Raw genomic sequence first — 14,554 nt, forward strand, 5'->3', positions numbered from 1 at the left:
CCTTCCCCTTCAAGGTAGGGTAAATCCTAGATTAGAGCCTGGCTTATGAATAAGATGACTGGATATGCATGAGGTAATGATTTTAACTGAGCTATATAGGATGGTATGAACTTAATGATATTTCATTACCGTTATCTCGCTGATCTAATTTTGTTTGCTGCAATCATTACAGATAAAATGCTCCTTTAGTAGGTTTTGCTGTTGAACTTTTAAAATGGAACTGAAACCACACACTGTCAACAATGAAACCTTTGTGTATAGACACACTGAGCTTTATGAAAAATGAAAAAAGATATACTGAGCTTGGCTTCATCATTCTAAGAGTTTTCATAACACTTACATCAGCAGCTCTCAGGTTAGTGTCTAACATCATGATCTTATCTCTTTTGATGTTGTGGCAGGAAGCGAGCAGACTAACATCACTGGATTCTTTGAATTCTCTTGAAATATCTTGCATATCATACATGATAATCAATATTCAATTGCAATGTAAGAGTGCAATGGTCCTGAGATCTAGTCTGTGGAGTGATATTAATGTTGAAAGAATACTCATTGTTCCTCATATCACATATGATACTAAATACTTATTACATACTAAAGCTTATTTTTAACTACAGGGACTTCAGTGCTAGCTGAGCTACTATTAGGTTATACAAATGTATAATAAAACCTTGGGTCGCCGGCAAGCCCTGACCATGTAAGGGGTTAAAAAGTGTGTTTTGGAGTGATGCAGTAGAAGAACCACTTTTGGTCTCCTGAAGAACCCTTCAATATCTCTTTATAGAAGCATTTATGTAAATGAGATGTTTAAAAAACCTCCACATTATGTAATTCTATACCAAGTAAGGTGTTTTTAAAACCATGGAAATGTTGCCTTTTTAGTTCGCTGGCTGGCTCTCTATCCAACCTAATATGGTAATATAATAGCTCAATCAATGCAACATAGTGTTTAGAGTTTCACATGATTATTAACTCAGATTTACTATTTTATTAACTCATCTTTCACTGGTTAACTGGTTATCTTCGGCTATAGGCCTAATCATAATGTGTCGGTTTGACATGCAGAACTCCCCTCTCAAATAAGGGTAAATTTGAAATTAATGTGTTTGTTCATAGATTTAATTATTAATAGATTTAATAATTATTGATCTTAACATAAGACATGTTCCATAATATCACATGACATAAAAAACTTTGCATTTTTGCAGACAGAGGAATCTTTTTTCTATAGTGTCCAATGGGAGAGACATATTTTGTGATCTGTTTCTGTGTGCAGTGGTTTATGCGTGATAGATAATAAAAGGAGGATTAGTGCTTGCAGTCCTTCACTGATAGTTTAGGTTAGCTGGTATTTTCTAGCAGCACTACATTTGCTAATTAACAGTAGTAGCTGTACTCTCTGTCTGTACTAGAGGTGTAGCCAAGTGGTGTCCAGAGCCACCTTAGACTGGACCATAACCTGAGTTATAGAAAGTGGGACAGTCAGCCATCATAAATAAATGTGAGCAGAAAAAAGTGTTAAAAGTTGCACATTACGATGAAAATTTGCCATCAGGGTAGTTACCAGTCCATTATGAGAGTCTAATGGCACTTCATTTAATAATTATTGTATCTTGCTGTGATATGCTTGTGATGGCCTAACTACGTTAAATGTTTTTTTTTTAATTAACATAAAATAAATAAAATACATTACATCAATTTTGTCTTTCAGTTTATATTTTGCAATAATTGTGTTGATGTAGCAGGAAGGGCCTGGGTCCCATTCCCGGCTGGGCGACCAGGGTCCTTTCTGTGTGGAGTCAGTGTGTTCTCCCTGTGTCTGCATGGGTTTCCTCCCACAGTCTAAAGACATGCAGTCAGGCCAGTTGGACTTGTTAAAGTGCCCCTAGGTGTTAGTGTGTGTGTGAATATATGTCTGTCTGCTCTGCCATAGACTGACAACCTGCTCAGCGTGTTTCCACTCTTCCGTCCAATGACTGCTGGGATAGGCTCCAGCCCCACCGTGACCCAGAAGGATAAGTGGCTTAGGAAATGTGTGTGTTGATGTAAGATTTCATTCATGTGGAAATGATTGACACGTTTAGTCATGTACAGAGAACTACCAATGCATCACTTTTTATGTAGTAGCGCTACTTTACTTTTTTCCTGGCACCATGCCAGTGAAATCTCTAGTGTAACCTGGCCATTCTATTCTAAAAGTTCTAGCTATACACCTGGACTGTACGTGTCAAAATGACAGTTTGCCAGCACAGCTGAGTGATGCGTAGCCAGGAGCAGCTTTTAAAAAACACAGTCTCAGAGTCCAAGAAAAATGAGCATGCAGTGCACCTCAGATTTTCTTCCACCTTCAGACCCTCCCTTCTATTCTCCATTCATAAGATGCCTTTGGGAAAGTGGGACCCGATTAGACTGATAACAGTCTTTGTCTTTTCTCTTGAATACATGAATGTTGACTGAGCTGCATTTATAGTCTTGCTTCATCGAACTGATATCATTTCAGGCCTCAGAAAGTTATGGAAAATCACAGAGTCAAGCATCGTGCTGGGACGTGGCATACATAAACTTATGTCTGCTAAATCTCTCAGCTCCCCAAACTGCCAGCAACAACACACCCAGGCTGAAGGTCAAATTGAATGTTATTCATATGATGCTGATTTCTCTCCACAGTACCATAATGTGTGGATAGTAAGGGACACGGAGACACAGCAATGACTAAGACCTATTTGGTTACTTGCTGACATAGCAGCCAACCGCAAGCATTTGTTAAAGATTCCCAGAACCTTTACGTACCCCAGATAATTACGAGACCCCAAACTGATTATATCTTCACAGTTTGGTTCTATGCACGAAATCTGCCTGCAAAAAGATGGGCTTACCGAGTGATTGGGATCTTATCTGTACTTGGATCAAATGGGGACAAGATGAGCTGAAGTAAAGCATAGCAGACATAGCTACGGGTCAGGTTTGATAGTATCTCTGTGGTTTGTTTATTTGAGTGCATACAACTGTGTCAAACAACAATGGAAATGTCAGATGTTTACTTGGAAACCAGTTGTGGCAACCGAGGTTCTAACTATGACATGATGACAAACAATGTGTGCAGTGTCTGTCATGTATAATAAGACTGAAAGAGTTTAAGCTGCTTTGACTGTCATGAAAAGGTGTAGTGTTTACCTCACATGTCTCTTCCACAAGCTCTTACAAGTATGTATGTGGTTGAGTTATTAGTACCGTTGATTAATCGCAGTTTTAAACGCAAAAATACTAGAAAAGTGCACATGAATTTGTATAGAATAGTCGGTAACACTTTATAATAAGGGTACATGAACTGGCAGTAATTAAGGCATTTACTAATGAATAACTAGTCAGAAAGTAATGAGTCATTAATCAGGAACAAATGAATAAGTCATATATTAACAACCACAAGACTAAATTACTAACGCATGTACTAATGAATGAAGATGAAGGTAATAAAGTTTTTATTCAGTGCCTGAAATAATTAGGAATTCATGTGTTAATTAAGCATACAAAAAGAATGTTAGTACACATTGGCAAACTGCCAGAAGCTCTGTTAGTTTCATTCTATTCATGCAATTTATGATTACCTATGTCATACTGCAATGTCATACTGTTACAACAGAAACATGAACTGTTGTATGTTTAATAAACTGTAAACTACTTTATTTACTGAAAATAGGCATTTGATTTAATTAAAACTGTGAATTATCTTAATATATGCTGCAGTTATTCTGAGAAATACCACCTTCAGAAAATGAAAATGTGTTTCCCATTATACATCTATTATTCTTTTAAAAAATTTGCTATATCTAAATGTTTTATTAATGGAAACACAGCATTTTGCAATGTAACACTTCAACTGTTTCCGCAGCTGGAAATTACTGCTATTTTTCTTCGCCAGTAAATGGCAGTAATTGCATTAAATGCTATATGTCAAGCGGCCATAGAGTCTTGAGTGAATATCTCTAGTACAACGTTTAAGAGAAGCAAATGAAAATAATTGAAATAATTTTAAAAAAATCAACATTTCTCTTTTCGCCTTTTTGCAATATTTCGCATTTTTCTTACTTTTAAAGGTGAGTTATGCATATGCATAGTGTATTATATATGTAATTTACATCGCAGATATAATATTTACAAGTGGTATTGTTGTCTGAGTGTTGTGAGTACTAGTATGTATGTTCGTGCCTCACCTCTTTTTAGACTAAGGTATAAAACATGCAGCTGTTATCTGTGGTGAAACAGAACGGATTTGCAGGAACTATTATTTCTAAATTCGTTATAACATAGCTTAAATATTTGGTTTTGTGCTTAGTTATTTGCAATAAACCTTTTTGGATTTAATAGTAAGGTGTTTGTGTGTCTCACGAGCGCCGTGTGATTGTAGTAGTAATATGCGGCATCAGGCGCGTCTATTCTGTCTGGTTAAAATCACATGTTAATTTTATGCTGCTTGGTTCATTTGTTATTCCTCCTTTGGCAGGGACTGTTATTGTGAAGGGCTGTGTGTGCGGTGGCAGTGCTTCACAGGGCCTAGTAGTAAACAGACTGAGCCGAGACAGCGAGAGGGCGCTAACTGCCCTTAGCCGAGCGATAACCTAGCGTCGTATTCTCCCTTTTCTTTTGTGCTCCGTTCTGAGTTTTTCAGTAAAGCTGAGTCACAGACTCGATCTTCAGCTTGTGTGAGTTATTTGGAAACACCGCTGCAGTACGAACATCTTTGTGACTTTAATTAGCTAGCAGTTCTGTCCGTTTTACAGATGTTTGTGGAACTACAGAACCAGTATGTCTTGGTTTCTCTTCATTTTCCGTGTTACAGTGACAAATTAACGTGCTCTAGTTCTGTGTATTGTGTAGAAGTCATAAGATGATAATAAAATATGCTTTTTATTCCTGTGAATTTCGTCAATGTCATGTTTTCATATGAGCCATATTGTTGCTTCTTATCCTTCATCGCTGTTCTTGAGAGGGCAAAAGAATGACTGTCATTTTGGTAAGTAAAATGATTAACCCCTGCTATTTTATTAGCTCATGAACTCATCATGAAGAATCAGTATATAATCAGTAATAAAGTGTGATTCGCTCATCACTTTCAGGGGCACAAACATGAATTCATTATGAAGAATCAGTATTTAATGAGTAATGAAGTGTGATTGGTTCATCACTTTACTTTAGGGGGCACAAACATTATGAATTCATCATGAGTTATCAGTAATCACTGTTTTCTTTATAGTGAATTGAGAATTGACACTGCATAGTTTTGTATTTTTATCACTCTGACACACCTCAACCAGCACAACAGGAGCTTGTAAATTAGCAGTTGAGTTCAATCAGGTGTACTAGATCTGGGAAAGCACAAAAATGTGCATACAATTAAGGATTCTTATGACCCCAGGAGAAAGACACTCCAATAATTAACTCATTTCTGAGTTCAGTGGTAACTGTAGGCTAAACTGTTCCCTCATGAGGCTCTGTGTATCAATACAGGAGTTAAAACATGTCATATTATTTACATGAAAGATGAATTAAAACTATGGCAACTGTCACAAATGAGGACTAGTTGCAAAACAATGTCAGTGTAAGCTTTTACTAAACAGTCACTTATTGGGTAGAAACAGACGAGGTAACATAAGAAATCAAAAACAATAAACCCAAGACCTGACAGATAGAAACAGGCAAATACAAGGGCTGCTTACATGATGAAGAAGAAGGAGAAGATGATGAGAGGATGGAGCTATAAAAAAAAAAAAACAGTTGACTTTGATAGGCATAATATTCCAGAGCACTGTGTCTCAGGGGGATCTTGGGACAACATTAATTAACACATGAATTCCTAATTAATTCAGGCACTGAATAAAAACTTTATTACCTTCATCTTCATTCATTAGTACATGCGTTAGTAATTTAGTCTTGTGGTTGTTAATATATGACTTATTCATTTGTTCCTGATTAATGACTCATTACTTTCTGATTAGTTATTCATTAGTAAATGCCTTAATTACTGCCAGTTCACATACCCTTATTATGAAGTGTTACCGAATAGTCACTCCCTGCTCGTACTATTGGACACACTAAGAAAAGCTCTGGACCAGTAGAATAAGGATTACTGGCAGACAAGTATGTCAATGGCTAATTTTTTAAAAACAATCTGTCAGCCAAACAGCAGCGCTGCACGCTGCTCAGATGCACTGGAGATATGAAAGATTGCATTTCAGATGAAAATGAGATGCGCTGAGAAAATGAAAGCTTGCATTAAGAAGTCTGATCCTTGTAGAGGATCACACATTTCCGTTCTCAACCCACAAACCCAACAAAAAAAAACAGAAGTGAGGAGAAACCTGATGATGCCGCAAGATCATTTGGAGTGATCACAGAGGAATCAGCATTGATGTGGTGCCTCACTGGTGCAGCCTTGCCTTCCCTGCCTGCTTATGCCAAGAGACCAGCACAGGGAAAATAATGTAAAGCTGCCATCCGTTACAAAACAGCCATCACAAAACCACAGATGTCTCTAAGCAGAGAATTATTCCAGTATGTCATAAACAATGGAGTAATTCTTTGCCTTCAGTGAAGGAATATGAGAGTCAGCCCTTTCCCACTGCAGTAAGTGCTCACAATTTTGGCTTTTGACTTTATTAATGTGGACCAAAATGTTATAATATTGGTATGTATATAATCAATAAGCACATTAAACATTAGCTTGAGTATTCATTAGTTTAATGTTTCACCGTTTGGCAAATGGCTTTCTTAATATTGGCACATTGGAGATGTGCTTGTATGTAACATAAGTAAGATCAATTCTCCACCAAGTGGACCACCAACTATATAAAAGGGTTCTTTGGTTCCCTAAAGAACCTTTCAGTAGATGGCTCTTCAAAGAACTATGTTTGAAAATGAGAAGTAATTGTTATGAGCCTTTTTAAAGTTTTATAACCTTTATAACCTCCACATAATGTTTTTGCTAGAACCGCAGGTCTAAGCCAAGAATCACTGAGGAATATGAATATTTCAAACATTTTACCTGTTCACGAAAGCATTGAATGTTTATGTACTTTAACACTACGCACTTCCCCTGGAGCGTCAAATGAAGACTGAATCTGTCCCTGAATGGTGTTCTTCAAAAAGTTTAGAGGGCTTTTATATGAATCCAGATAACACATGGCATCCCAGTCCTCGCCTGAGCTAATTTTTGCAAACAGCTCTCAGATTTGTCTGCCGGCATTGTAAAACAAAATGCAATTCTCATAGAGGAAGTTCAATATCTGCATACGCCTCTGTGGTTAGCTGGAGCAGTATCAGTTTGGTATCATTATGGTGTATGCTACAGCAGCAGTCGCATCTGTTTGTTATTACAGAGGCTGGGTAATGAACTCCATGACAGGAGCCATACTCATGCAACATCCAAACATGCAAACACTTTCAAAAAGCCCACTCACTCTAAGAAGACTAGAGACTGAGCACTGCACGATGGTGCTTAGCTTTAACATTAATACCGACCTCAAATCCAATGTATGGAAAAGAAAACAGCAATTTACAGTTTATTGTTAGATATTAAGTTTTAATGATCATCTTCACAATAACAGAACGGGCTCTGTGGAAATCTCTAGCATTTACTGGTGTCCTTAAGTCTAGATAGACTGGTCAGGGGCTTTCATTCCTGTTGGGTAAAGTTCATCCTGAAGCTAATCAGTTTCCCCTCACTGGGACTTTGTGGGACATTCAGTCAGATCTTTTCTCTTTGTATTGGATGGTTTGACAAACTAATATCAGTCTTGTGTGGAAACTCTAATGGAAAAACCATTCCTTGTTTTGAATGGTCCTAAATTACAAGTCTGGAAGCTTTGACAAGATGGAATGCACTAGTCGAATGCAGTTTAGGACAGTATACTTTTATCTTTCTGCGTTATGTACAAAAACATGCGATGGGGAGGGTATCGTGAAACAGTACGGAATTGCTGAAAGAAAGAATGTTGCCATTTTTTCTAAGTCAACAAGTTGAATTTAAACAAATGATTTAGATAAGTATCTCCTCAGCTAATTTGTGTTGGCCTTAAATGATTTGTGTATGCTGTGCTTTTTCATTCTTCTTTCATTCATAACTATTTATAGTAATTTCTTGTCACAAAATTATATTTGAATAGCTATTTAACCAGTGAGATTCACTCACCACTTGAATATGGATTCTGTTTCACTCTCAGTGTTGTACAGCTTTATCAGTCATTATGGAATCACCTACAGCTCTAAAATTGATTTATAGAATTAAAAAATTCTGAATGGTAGTGTACTTACTTTTACACCAATAACAGATATGGCATATGTAATTTATCACCATGAATAATACATCGCAGTAGCCAATCACGTCACTTTAGCCATGTACGCACGTAGAGCAGCTTAGTAAACAGTATTGGGAATGCACTGTGATTCAGAGACCACATAAAGGAGAAGAGTCACTGCCCTGCACCTGCAGGCCACACTAACACACTCCGTCCATAAACACATCATTGGCCTTTTCTCACTGTGAGTAGAACTTGGCAAGAGCGCAAAAATAGCCAAAGCATTTTAAAGGCAGCCAAGTTTCCTGAGCAATTTTACATCACACACACAGAGCAGACCACAACACAGGTTTCTGAAATTTAAGAACAAACACCGTCGAGATGCTTGTGATTTTATGGTCATGGGAACGTTCTGTGTTCTACCTTTCAAACTCCCCAGCTCCCCAAGCCCCTCCAACACACGGACAACCAGTGCAGGAAGGAAGACATTCATTCAACCATGTCAGGTTTCAGGTTTACAGTGTGTACAGGGTGTACTTCTGCCTGTAAGTCAAAGTGAGTGATTGGTAGATGCAGTTCAGATGCCATGGAAAATGTGCAGGCATGTTACAATGCCATTAGGCTGCTGCTCAAATCCCAGACAGCACTTCATTTCAGCAGATGATGATGATGTGAGAGAGAGGAAAAAAATGTGTTTCATTAATGAACATAAAACTTACACTCACATCTCATCCCTCTCTGGATTGATTTTCTGTAATGTGATGTTGGGGTACAAATGGGTCTGCAATGAATATGGACTGATGAATATGAATTTACTTAACCTAGATCAGATCATTAGATTATTTCATATGGGGTTATTTTGCTACGTTACAAGACTGTCAGCATATTGAAACAAGATTTCACCCCCTTTGAACTCCTCCAAACTTTGCCTGTACAAAGTGATACACTTCTCATGAACCATGCAACCTTTTAATCAGGTAACCATCACAAAAAAAAAATCATTCAGTGCTGGTTCTAGAGAGGCTGCAACATGACCAGGGGCTTTCCGGAGGCACTGCTTACTGTGCATAAAGATGTTTAGACTGTAAATATATAGAGAGCTTGAGATTCAGAGGCTTGACGAAACCACAGAGGCCACTTATCTGTGTCACCTCAAATATTCCATTCTATATTTGTAACACAGCTTAGCACATCAATCTGTTGTCACATTAGTACTACACATTCCTATGGGCTCCTACATTGCACATTCAAGAAATATTTGGCCAAAGACAAGTGGAACCAGCCAGGCCTCTGTATTCTTATAATCAGCTATGCTTTACATGGGCACAATCAAAAGTCGAGCTACATTAGTTCCTGGAAGTCAGAAGTCTCACTGCTCTAAGATAAACAGGGATATGATGCTGAATGTGCACTGATAGCGTGAGAAGAATACAGTAATTTCATTCACACCGGTGGTCCTGTCCCTCTTCCCTGTGACTCAACAAATCACAGAGTGGAGAGCGTCAGGCTAAACACTGGTCAGGATTTGGTGCCTACTCCACCACACTGTGCTCCACATGCTGAATGACCGTGCTAGGTGAGCTGGCAGTTCTTCTGAAGCTTTGGGCAAGGTTGACTAAACTCTCTAATTGATCTTCACCATCTTCTCATCTCTAGACAATGTTAATTTCACATGGCACCATGTCGCAGACAGCGAGGGGGCGGCTCTATTTATCTGAAGTGTTTAAAGGCCTGAAACCTGTGGCTGGCTCTGAACCTTGATGCTTTTGATGTAGACAATGTGCTATTACACACAACAGTGTTGAGAAGACCTACAGTTACCATTCTCATTCTGGTTAAAGGAATGATTTGGTAAAAATATATAAATCAAATTTTCAAAATTTCCCACCTACTCCGATGTCCTCGATTAGCCAAGACGTTTGGTGTACAAATTTTGCTTCTTTACTTTGACACTGGATCTACAAGGCTAATCTTAGCTATCAAACATTAAAAGTCAAAAGACACCCACTCCTTCCGTAAATACATCCCAAAACTTCTCTCAACTTGCTCAAACCGCAGATCTTGTCGGTTAAGGATGCAGGTAGATTTACTGTGGCCTATATTTTTTATACCTATGTGAACTTATACATTTTTAACGTATCAGTTCATAAAATAAAGATTAGCGGTTAAATATAGATAGAAACAACATAACTTGTGAACATAATCTATGGTATCCATATTCCTGCATGACATACATGCACATAAGGGGGATTTAGAATTCGACACACCTGTTGCCTAAAATGGCCGACTACAGCACTGAGCTACACAGTGAAGTGAATGTATTTCATTGTTTTTTAACAGTAAGTCATACTGCTTGCAAAACCACTTCTGACAGGTTCTGTTTTGTGAGTACTATTTATATAACTAACTATGTGGGTACTCGTTCGGCTTCATCTCAGTAAGATGTTAAAAATATAGACTGACAATTACTGTTATGTTTTAACAAGGCTGTAAAATGCTATGCTTTTGTCTGTGTTTGTGAGTAAGTATGTATATTACACTGTGCCTCTCCAAGCACGGGAGGCGGAGCATGTTGTTCAGGATGTGATTGAGAAGACAGCTGTAGCGTGGCTTTTTTTCTAACAAGGCTAACTACTCTAGCTGAAGTCTAGCGAGGTCCAGAAACAGTAGACACATATTTCTCTGAGAAACTAACATGTTGGCACATCATCCACCGAGGAGAAAATACATTATGTAAGAGGGCGAGTCCTCATCAACATCCAGTGTTGTGACAGTTCTCATCTGAAGAGGCAGCCTCTGTTAACGTTACTCATCCAACACGAAAACTAGGTTACTCAGCTTTTTAAATAATACACTTTTTTCAAATATATATCCCCGTTTTAGCCTCTTAACCCAGAGATATTAACTAAAAGAGTAAAAGCCTCCAGCACCAGCCCTTTGTTAATTTCAGCTTAAGTACTAACCTGTGGTTAACCAGATACCTGTTCATTAACTTTTGTGGATACTCGAATATCAAAATTAGACAGAATGCACATCCTTAGAGTTTACATAAAATGGGTGTCTTTTGACTTCTCTTGTTAGCCTAGTGGCTCCAACGCTAACTAATGAAGCAAAATTTGGACGGCAAACGTCCTGGCTGGTCAACAACAGAAAATTGTGTACATTTGATTTTTTTGACTATTCATTTTTGCACCACAAAGGTCCTGGACATGTCAACAGATCAACAGATCCCCTCCATGTAAAAGGGAGCTATTTCATCAGCAGTCATGTGATAGCTGAGAAATGTAGTGGGAACGCTTGAAGTATGGTTTCTGAGAATAAATATTAGACATTAATCTAATGATTTGTGTAATTGCTTCAGGAATCAAAAGGCAGACTATAAACACAGACATGACAACATTCTCTTGCATTAGTCCAACGACTGCTTACTTTCTAGGGAGTGGCCAGCGGTGCTCCAAAACAGCCATAACTGCTGTCAGGAGTAACATGAATGGGATGTCTCTCCGCCATATGCCATAACTCAAGAAACAAGTTACAATAACATGTTCAAAGCCACACAGTTGGTGCCATTCTTGTATGTTTCTTGTCCACATATTTACTTCTGTTATCCTTTCTAAAAGTCTGCGAATCCATCTGCCAAGTTCTGCCGTCTTCACTTTATCTCATCCCAACACATACTGTGTGGTAAATACTGTAATAGAGCCACCATAAAGACTTTTAATCTCAGAATACACGAGGCAGGAGACAAGATCGGTTTACACAACACTTCCCCACCTAATTAATGTAACATTTGTTGGTACAGAGCAGTGTTTGCGCACTGCTGTTTAAGTTAGCACAATCTTTGCAAAGAGTCAGTGGAAAATAAAGTGCTTGACTTGACAGCTTGATCCTCGCTGGGTACTCTGTGGGCTGCTCTGCATGCCTGCTAGGAACTGTCTGACTTGTTTAGATGTGCTTATTACGGTCAGTGCTCAAAGTTCAACACCTCCTCAAAACTCTTACAGTACATGACAGCAGACCTGAAGAAAGAGGATTATGTTAAAACAATTCAGACATACATGACATACACATATAGTAATACATATATGGCAAAGAGGACAGTGAGTAGTTGCACAAGCTTTTTTATATCTGTTTTCTTTTCCCGTTGTGATCCCTTTCCTAAATATTGCTTTACCACTAAAACATGTACGGCATTTTCCTATATTTGATTTATTTCAAATTAATGAAGGGTATTTGGTTGAATCAAAACCATCGTTTTCTTTGTACAGTATAGCTGGAGCGCTTTGGTCTTCAGAGACCCACTTTGGTAGAATACCACAATTGCTTGAAATTGGACTTTACGCAAGAACTCGCTACAGTGGAATCAGTGTTGTGAAAGTGGCCTGACTGTCTGCTGGTCAAAGGCCTCCCCCAGGCTCCTGAACTGATTACGCTGTGAATAAACTGGGATACTGCTGGGAGTTCAGATGCATCATTGAGGATATTACTGAGACAGAAGACCACAGCATGGTCAGGGCTTTTGTCCTGTGCAACTTCTAAATTAAGTCACTGAGTTTATTTGGTGGAATGTTTTTGTAAAACCGAACTGACCTCTGTTGTTGGGTTCATTGCAGTTGTTTGTATTATTCTTATTTTTCCTCTAACAATTTCCTACATGTCTTCGAGCAATAGGGATGTTTTATGTTACAATTTACCAACTGTGTAATGTTAGCTCTTGTAATTCAGAACAGAAAACAGAATACACAAAGGAAGGTTCTTCTGTTTTAGCAACATGTTCTACACTATCCCTGAAAATAATCCAGCATCACTTATTTGTTTTGATGACAAATGACCACTGCGAAACTTTGCCATAAATTGTGAGCCCAAACAAAGCAAGTCATCGTGCAAACCTATCATCCAGTAATCCGCTCTGAATATGAGACAGCCACTGACAGCGCAACTCTGCAGACGAATGAGAAACTGTTGATGCTTGGTCTCCAGCACTGCCACGGCCTTTAATTAGCAGCTAGCAGCATGCTCTGTCCATCGCACAGCAGCCACAGAAGCGTGCATTAGTGGTTTCTTGCATGGGGTGCCCCTTTGTGCTCCATGGAAGGAAGGCTAGGGTGTCGTCTCTGGACGTATGAGCAAGGGAGGTTGGTCAGGTTCGAGTGACGAGGAGACCCAGGGCAGAGGAAGTTCATCTGGGCTGACAGCTACTGCTACCCGTGAGAATCCACAGCAAGAGTCTGAGGAGCACTGTTTTCCAAAGAGGGTTGCTGGAGAACCAAACCGTGGGTATAAGCAGAGAGTTTTCTAAGCAGGCAGCTTTATTGCTTTGCTATGGCCTTGGGTTTTGAGCCAGTGCCAGACCAGAGAAAGCAAATATTTTTCTTGTCTTGCAGCTGTGCAGGTTCCATGTAGAGCAACTTTAGGCTGGAATGAGGCCAGCCCTTGGTGGGGGAATGGTTAAGATAAAAAACCTTTCTGGCAAAATAAGATTAGTGGTAATTAGAGTGTTAAATCACACAGGCTGTGAGGGACTTTGCGTGGCGTCAGCATCCCACTCTATGCCTCTCTTCATGGAAGGGGGAGGTCCTATAAGGACAGAGTGAGACAGTTGTACTGGAGTCCAGGGAACTCATCACCTCTCAGTCTTTCCTCAAACACTCTCATGGCAAGCAAGCCAGGCCGGTGACAGATTTCCAACCAGCGTACTGTGTTTTGGCTTCACACCACCATGACAGCATAAGCATGTGGTATGAGATCTGTCGTATCATCACTGCTGAAGCCGCTCCAGCTTTTTCCATGTTTAAGTGTTTTGTGGAGTGTAGGAGCACAGTGTACTCTGCTGTGTGTGTGTTTATATATATATATATATATATATATATATATATATGACTTGATTTTTTTCTTTTTTTTTTAATTTCCAGCTTTAAATTGTATAAAAAACGAAAGGACATACAGAAATGATCCAAATTTACATTTTTTTACATTCAGACGTTCTTTCCATTTTGAAGATGCAACTGTTTTTTCCTGACAGTGACAATATACAGTTCTGTGAAAGGAGAAAATCAAGCTCCACTCTTGCTTCAGATCAGAGGTCCCCAATCCAGTCCTTGGGCTGCCATGCTTTGCACTTTTTTTGTGTTGTCTCTACTCTAACACACCTGACCCAACAAGTAAGGAGCTTGTTTATTAGCTAATGGGTTGAATCAGGTGTACTCAATGAGAACAAAATGTGCATAATGTGGGGTTGCCAAAACTGGGATTGAGAACCCCTG

This window comes from Colossoma macropomum, unplaced genomic scaffold (genome assembly GCF_904425465.1).
Source record: "Colossoma macropomum unplaced genomic scaffold, Colossoma_macropomum, whole genome shotgun sequence".
Classification (NCBI taxonomy): domain Eukaryota; kingdom Metazoa; phylum Chordata; class Actinopteri; order Characiformes; family Serrasalmidae; genus Colossoma; species Colossoma macropomum.